The sequence below is a fragment of the Gadus morhua genome, unplaced genomic scaffold, assembly GCF_902167405.1.
Source record: "Gadus morhua unplaced genomic scaffold, gadMor3.0, whole genome shotgun sequence".
NCBI classification, from domain to species: Eukaryota; Metazoa; Chordata; class Actinopteri; order Gadiformes; family Gadidae; genus Gadus; species Gadus morhua.
Genome location: NW_021963967.1, coordinates 100,590 through 107,057, shown reverse-complemented (window position 1 = coordinate 107,057; position 6,468 = coordinate 100,590). Strand labels below are relative to the sequence as shown.

The window sequence follows — 6,468 nt, the reverse complement described above, 5'->3', positions numbered from 1 at the left end:
TGGACAGCGCCGTCATTGCAGCTCTCTGCTACGTCACTACACTGTCCACATGTTTCACAAATAGAGTTTGAGGAGACGTCGTCAGAGTCTGTATGTTGCTTAAATTCTCCAAAACAGTGGGCGCTAAAGATCAGCGCACGGTAGGCCATTGCATCCAATGAGCTCGAGTTGAAAAAGTATAATGCTTACAGCACCTGGTATTCCCAGGCGGTCACCCATCCAAGTACTAACCAGGCCCGACCCTGCTTAGCTTCCGAGATCAGACGAGATCGGGCGTGCCTAAGGTGGTATGGCCGTAAGCAATTTATAGACTTGACCATATTAGCTTTTATACAGGGGGAGGACGTAAGGAGTGAGAGCGCTGCCGTGGCCAGAGACGGGACTTGTACAGAAACAATGATTAGATCCATAATGAATGAATGAATACGTTATTCCAGACTCAGAGTTACATATTTGAACGCAATGCATTACACTGCTTGGGCGTCATCGTTTGCGTGATCTTTTAGAAGAAACGTAGCGTTGCAAAACCTGGGATGGACTAAGGTGGACCGCCGTCATTGCAGCTCTCTGCTACGTCACTACACTGTCCACATGTTTCACAAATAGAGTTTGAGGAGACGTCGTCAGAGTCTGTATGTTGCTTAAATTCTCCAAAACAGTGGGCGCTAAAGATCAGCGCACGGTAGGCCATTGCATCCAATGAGCTCGAGTTGAAAAAGTATAATGCTTACAGCACCTGGTATTCCCAGGCGGTCACCCATCCAAGTACTAACCAGGCCCGACCCTGCTTAGCTTCCGAGATCAGACGAGATCGGGCGTGCCTATGGTGGTATGGCCGTAAGCATTTATAGACTTGACCATATTAGCTTTTATACAGGGGGAGGACGTAAGGAGTGAGAGCGCTGCCGTGGCCAGAGACGGGACTTGTACAGAAACAATGATTAGATCCATAATGAATGAATGAATACGTTATTCCAGACTCAGAGTTACATATTTGAACGCAATGCATTACACTGCTTGGGCGTCATCGTTTGCGTGATCTTTTGAAGAAACGTAGCGTTGCAGAACCTGGGATGGACTAAGGTGGACCGCCGTCATTGCAGCTCTCTGCTACGTCACTACACTGTCCACATGTTTCACAAATAGAGTTTGAGGAGACGTCGTCAGAGTCTGTATGTTGCTTAAATTCTCCAAAACAGTGGGCGCTAAAGATCAGCGCACGGTAGGCCATTGCATCCAATGAGCTCGAGTTGAAAAAGTATAATGCTTACAGCACCTGGTATTCCCAGGCGGTCACCCATCCAAGTACTAACCAGGCCCGACCCTGCTTAGCTTCCGAGATCAGACGAGATCGGGCGTGCCTAAGGTGGTATGGCCGTAAGCAATTATAGACTTGACCATATTAGCTTTTATACAGGGGGAGGACGTAAGGAGTGAGAGCGCTGCCGTGGCCAGAGACGGGACTTGTACAGAAACAATGATTAGATCCATAATGAATGAATGAATACGTTATTCCAGACTCAGAGCAACATATTTGAACGCAATGCATTACACTGCTTGGGCGTCATCGTTTGCGTGATCTTTTGAAGAAACGTAGCGTTGCAAAACCTGGGATGGACTAAGGTGGACCGCCGTCATTGCAGCTCTCTGCTACGTCACTACACTGTCCACATGTTTCACAAATAGAGTTTGAGGAGACGTCGTCAGAGTCTGTATGTTGCTTAAATTCTCCAAAACAGTGGGCGCTAAAGATCAGCGCACGGTAGGCCATTGCATCCAATGAGCTCGAGTTGAAAAAGTATAATGCTTACAGCACCTGGTATTCCCAGGCGGTCACCCATCCAAGTACTAACCAGGCCCGACCCTGCTTAGCTTCCGAGATCAGACGAGATCGGGCGTGCCTATGGTGGTATGGCCGTAAGCATTTATAGACTTGACCATATTAAGCTTTTATACAGGGGGAGGACGTAAGGAGTGAGAGCGCTGCCGTGGCCAGAGACGGGACTTGTACAGAAACAATGATTAGATCCATAATGAATGAATGAATACGTTATTCCAGACTCAGAGCTAACATATTTGAACGCAATGCATTACACTGCTTGGGCGTCATCGTTTGCGTGATCTTTTGAAGAAACGTAGCGTTGCAAAACCTGGGATGGACTAAGGTGGACCGCCGTCATTGCAGCTCTCTGCTACGTCACTACACTGTCCACATGTTTCACAAATAGAGTTTGAGGAGACGTCGTCAGAGTCTGTATGTTGCTTAAATTCTCCAAAACAGTGGGCGCTAAAGATCAGCGCACGGTAGGCCATTGCATCCAATGAGCTCGAGTTGAAATAGTATAATGCTTACAGCACCTGGTATTCCCAGGCGGTCACCCATCCAAGTACTAACCAGGCCCGACCCTGCTTAGCTTCCGAGATCAGACGAGATCGGGCGTGCCTAAGGTGGTATGGCCGTAAGCAATTATAGACTTGACCATATTAGCTTTTATACAGGGGGAGGACGTAAGGAGTGAGAGCGCTGCCGTGGCCAGAGACGGGACTTGTACAGAAACAATGATTAGATCCATAATGAATGAATGAATACGTTATTCCAGACTCAGAGTTACATATTTGAACGCAATGCATTACACTGCTTGGGCGTCATCGTTTGCGTGATCTTTTGAAGAAACGTAGCGTTGCAAAACCTGGGATGGACTAAGGTGGACCGCCGTCATTGCAGCTCTCTGCTACGTCACTACACTGTCCAAATGTTTCACAAATAGAGTTTGAGGAGACGTCGTCAGAGTCTGTATGTTGCTTAAATTCTCCAAAACAGTGGGCGCTAAAGATCAGCGCACGGTAGGCCATTGCATCCAATGAGCTCGAGTTGAAAAAGTATAATGCTTACAGCACCTGGTATTCCCAGGCGGTCACCCATCCAAGTACTAACCAGGCCCGACCCTGCTTAGCTTCCGAGATCAGACGAGATCGGGCGTGCCTAATGGTGGTATGGCCGTAAGCAATTATAGACTTGACCATATTAGCTTTTATACAGGGGGAGGACGTAAGGAGTGAGAGCGCTGCCGTGGCCAGAGACGGGACTTGTACAGAAACAATGATTAGATCCATAATGAATGAATGAATACGTTATTCCAGACTCAGAGTTACATATTTGAACGCAATGCATTACACTGCTTGGGCGTCATCGTTTGCGTGATCTTTTGAAGAAACGTAGCGTTGCAAAACCTGGGATGGACTAAGGTGGACCGCCGTCATTGCAGCTCTCTGCTACGTCACTACACTGTCCACATGTTTCACAAATAGAGTTTGAGGAGACGTCGTCAGAGTCTGTATGTTGCTTAAATTCTCCAAAACAGTGGGCGCTAAAGATCAGCGCACGGTAGGCCATTGCATCCAATGAGCTCGAGTTGAAAAAGTATAATGCTTACAGCACCTGGTATTCCCAGGCGGTCACCCATCCAAGTACTAACCAGGCCCGACCCTGCTTAGCTTCCGAGATCAGACGAGATCGGGCGTGCCTAAGGTGGTATGGCCGTAAGCAATTATAGACTTGACCATATTAGCTTTTATACAGGGGGAGGACGTAAGGAGTGAGAGCGCTGCCGTGGCCAGAGACGGGACTTGTACAGAAACAATGATTAGATCCATAATGAATGAATGAATACGTTATTCCAGACTCAGAGCTACATATTTGAACGCAATGCATTACACTGCTTGGGCGTCATCGTTTGCGTGATCTTTTGAAGAAACGTAGCGTTGCAAAACCTGGGATGGACTAAGGTGGACCGCCGTCATTGCAGCTCTCTGCTACGTCACTACACTGTCCACATGTTTCACAAATAGAGTTTGAGGAGACGTCGTCAGAGTCTGTATGTTGCTTAAATTCTCCAAAACAGTGGGCGCTAAAGATCAGCGCACGGTAGGCCATTGCATCCAATGAGCTCGAGTTGAAAAAGTATAATGCTTACAGCACCTGGTATTCCCAGGCGGTCACCCATCCAAGTACTAACCAGGCCCGACCCTGCTTAGCTTCCGAGATCAGACGAGATCGGGCGTGCCTATGGTGGTATGGCCGTAAGCATTTATAGACTTGACCATATTAAGCTTTTATACAGGGGGAGGACGTAAGGAGTGAGAGCGCTGCCGTGGCCAGAGACGGGACTTGTACAGAAACAATGATTAGATCCATAATGAATGAATGAATACGTTATTCCAGACTCAGAGTTACATATTTGAACGCAATGCATTACACTGCTTGGGCGTCATCGTTTGCGTGATCTTTTGAAGAAACGTAGCGTTGCAAAACCTGGGATGGACTAAGGTGGACCGCCGTCATTGCAGCTCTCTGCTACGTCACTACACTGTCCACATGTTTCACAAATAGAGTTTGAGGAGACGTCGTCAGAGTCTGTATGTTGCTTAAATTCTCCAAAACAGTGGGCGCTAAAGATCAGCGCACGGTAGGCCATTGCATCCAATGAGCTCGAGTTGAAAAAGTATAATGCTTACAGCACCTGGTATTCCCAGGCGGTCACCCATCCAAGTACTAACCAGGCCCGACCCTGCTTAGCTTCCGAGATCAGACGAGATCGGGCGTGCCTAAGGTGGTATGGCCGTAAGCATTTATAGACTTGACCATATTAGCTTTTATACAGGGGGAGGACGTAAGGAGTGAGAGCGCTGCCGTGGCCAGAGACGGGACTTGTACAGAAACAATGATTAGATCCATAATGAATGAATGAATACGTTATTCCAGACTCAGAGTTACATATTTGAACGCAATGCATTACACTGCTTGGGCGTCATCGTTTGCGTGATCTTTTGAAGAAACGTAGCGTTGCAAAACCTGGGATGGACTAAGGTGGACCGCCGTCATTGCAGCTCTCTGCTACGTCACTACACTGTCCACATGTTTCACAAATAGAGTTTGAGGAGACGTCGTCAGAGTCTGTATGTTGCTTAAATTCTCCAAAACAGTGGGCGCTAAAGATCAGCGCACGGTAGGCCATTGCATCCAATGAGCTCGAGTTGAAAAAGTATAATGCTTACAGCACCTGGTATTCCCAGGCGGTCACCCATCCAAGTACTAACCAGGCCCGACCCTGCTTAGCTTCCGAGATCAGACGAGATCGGGCGTGCCTAAGGTGGTATGGCCGTAAGCAATTATAGACTTGACCATATTAGCTTTTATACAGGGGGAGGACGTAAGGAGTGAGAGCGCTGCCGTGGCCAGAGACGGGACTTGTACAGAAACAATGATTAGATCCATAATGAATGAATGAATACGTTATTCCAGACTCAGAGCTAACATATTTGAACGCAATGCATTACACTGCTTGGGCGTCATCGTTTGCGTGATCTTTTGAAGAAACGTAGCGTTGCAAAACCTGGGATGGACTAAGGTGGACCGCCGTCATTGCAGCTCTCTGCTACGTCACTACACTGTCCACATGTTTCACAAATAGAGTTTGAGGAGACGTCGTCAGAGTCTGTATGTTGCTTAAATTCTCCAAAACAGTGGGCGCTAAAGATCAGCGCACGGTAGGCCATTGCATCCAATGAGCTCGAGTTGAAAAAGTATAATGCTTACAGCACCTGGTATTCCCAGGCGGTCACCCATCCAAGTACTAACCAGGCCCGACCCTGCTTAGCTTCCGAGATCAGACGAGATCGGGCGTGCCTAATGGTGGTATGGCCGTAAGCAATTTATAGACTTGACCATATTAGCTTTTATACAGGGGGAGGACGTAAGGAGTGAGAGCGCTGCCGTGGCCAGAGACGGGACTTGTACAGAAACAATGATTAGATCCATAATGAATGAATGAATACGTTATTCCAGACTCAGAGCTAACATATTTGAACGCAATGCATTACACTGCTTGGGCGTCATCGTTTGCGTGATCTTTTGAAGAAACGTAGCGTTGCAAAACCTGGGATGGACTAAGGTGGACCGCCGTCATTGCAGCTCTCTGCTACGTCACTACACTGTCCACATGTTTCACAAATAGAGTTTGAGGAGACGTCGTCAGAGTCTGTATGTTGCTTAAATTCTCCAAAACAGTGGGCGCTAAAGATCAGCGCACGGTAGGCCATTGCATCCAATGAGCTCGAGTTGAAAAAGTATAATGCTTACAGCACCTGGTATTCCCAGGCGGTCACCCATCCAAGTACTAACCAGGCCCGACCCTGCTTAGCTTCCGAGATCAGACGAGATCGGGCGTGCCTAAGGTGGTATGGCCGTAAGCAATTATAGACTTGACCATATTAGCTTTTATACAGGGGGAGGACGTAAGGAGTGAGAGCGCTGCCGTGGCCAGAGACGGGACTTGTACAGAAACAATGATTAGATCCATAATGAATGAATGAATACGTTATTCCAGACTCAGAGTTACATATTTGAACGCAATGCATTACACTGCTTGGGCGTCATCGTTTGCGTGATCTTTTGAAGAAACGTAGCGT

At 47.6% G+C, this 6,468-nt stretch overlaps 12 non-coding genes across 12 annotated transcripts; all 12 read right to left on the bottom strand.

Moving 5' to 3' along the window:
• Positions 1-182: 182 nt before the first annotated feature.
• On the bottom strand, positions 183-301 carry LOC115538294 (5S ribosomal RNA). The gene has a single exon (XR_003975203.1). It is a non-coding gene; the product is annotated as a 5S ribosomal RNA (ribosomal RNA).
• Positions 302-724: 423 nt separating this feature from the next.
• LOC115538321 (5S ribosomal RNA) lies at positions 725-843 on the bottom strand. Its single transcript, XR_003975229.1, has one exon. It is a non-coding gene; the product is annotated as a 5S ribosomal RNA (ribosomal RNA).
• A 421-nt stretch (positions 844-1,264) lies between these two features.
• LOC115538293 (5S ribosomal RNA) lies at positions 1,265-1,383 on the bottom strand. The gene has a single exon (XR_003975202.1). It is a non-coding gene; the product is annotated as a 5S ribosomal RNA (ribosomal RNA).
• Positions 1,384-1,804: 421 nt separating this feature from the next.
• LOC115538319 (5S ribosomal RNA) lies at positions 1,805-1,923 on the bottom strand. Its single transcript, XR_003975227.1, has one exon. It is a non-coding gene; the product is annotated as a 5S ribosomal RNA (ribosomal RNA).
• Positions 1,924-2,346: 423 nt separating this feature from the next.
• On the bottom strand, positions 2,347-2,465 carry LOC115538291 (5S ribosomal RNA). Its single transcript, XR_003975201.1, has one exon. It is a non-coding gene; the product is annotated as a 5S ribosomal RNA (ribosomal RNA).
• Positions 2,466-2,886: 421 nt separating this feature from the next.
• Positions 2,887-3,006, bottom strand: LOC115538337 (5S ribosomal RNA). Its single transcript, XR_003975244.1, has one exon. It is a non-coding gene; the product is annotated as a 5S ribosomal RNA (ribosomal RNA).
• Positions 3,007-3,427: 421 nt separating this feature from the next.
• Positions 3,428-3,546, bottom strand: LOC115538290 (5S ribosomal RNA). Its single transcript, XR_003975200.1, has one exon. It is a non-coding gene; the product is annotated as a 5S ribosomal RNA (ribosomal RNA).
• A 421-nt stretch (positions 3,547-3,967) lies between these two features.
• Positions 3,968-4,086, bottom strand: LOC115538317 (5S ribosomal RNA). The gene has a single exon (XR_003975226.1). It is a non-coding gene; the product is annotated as a 5S ribosomal RNA (ribosomal RNA).
• Positions 4,087-4,508: 422 nt separating this feature from the next.
• On the bottom strand, positions 4,509-4,627 carry LOC115538289 (5S ribosomal RNA). Its single transcript, XR_003975199.1, has one exon. It is a non-coding gene; the product is annotated as a 5S ribosomal RNA (ribosomal RNA).
• A 421-nt stretch (positions 4,628-5,048) lies between these two features.
• On the bottom strand, positions 5,049-5,167 carry LOC115538288 (5S ribosomal RNA). Its single transcript, XR_003975198.1, has one exon. It is a non-coding gene; the product is annotated as a 5S ribosomal RNA (ribosomal RNA).
• Positions 5,168-5,589: 422 nt separating this feature from the next.
• LOC115538336 (5S ribosomal RNA) lies at positions 5,590-5,709 on the bottom strand. The gene has a single exon (XR_003975243.1). It is a non-coding gene; the product is annotated as a 5S ribosomal RNA (ribosomal RNA).
• A 423-nt stretch (positions 5,710-6,132) lies between these two features.
• LOC115538287 (5S ribosomal RNA) lies at positions 6,133-6,251 on the bottom strand. Its single transcript, XR_003975197.1, has one exon. It is a non-coding gene; the product is annotated as a 5S ribosomal RNA (ribosomal RNA).
• Between the last annotated feature and the right edge of the window lie 217 nt (positions 6,252-6,468).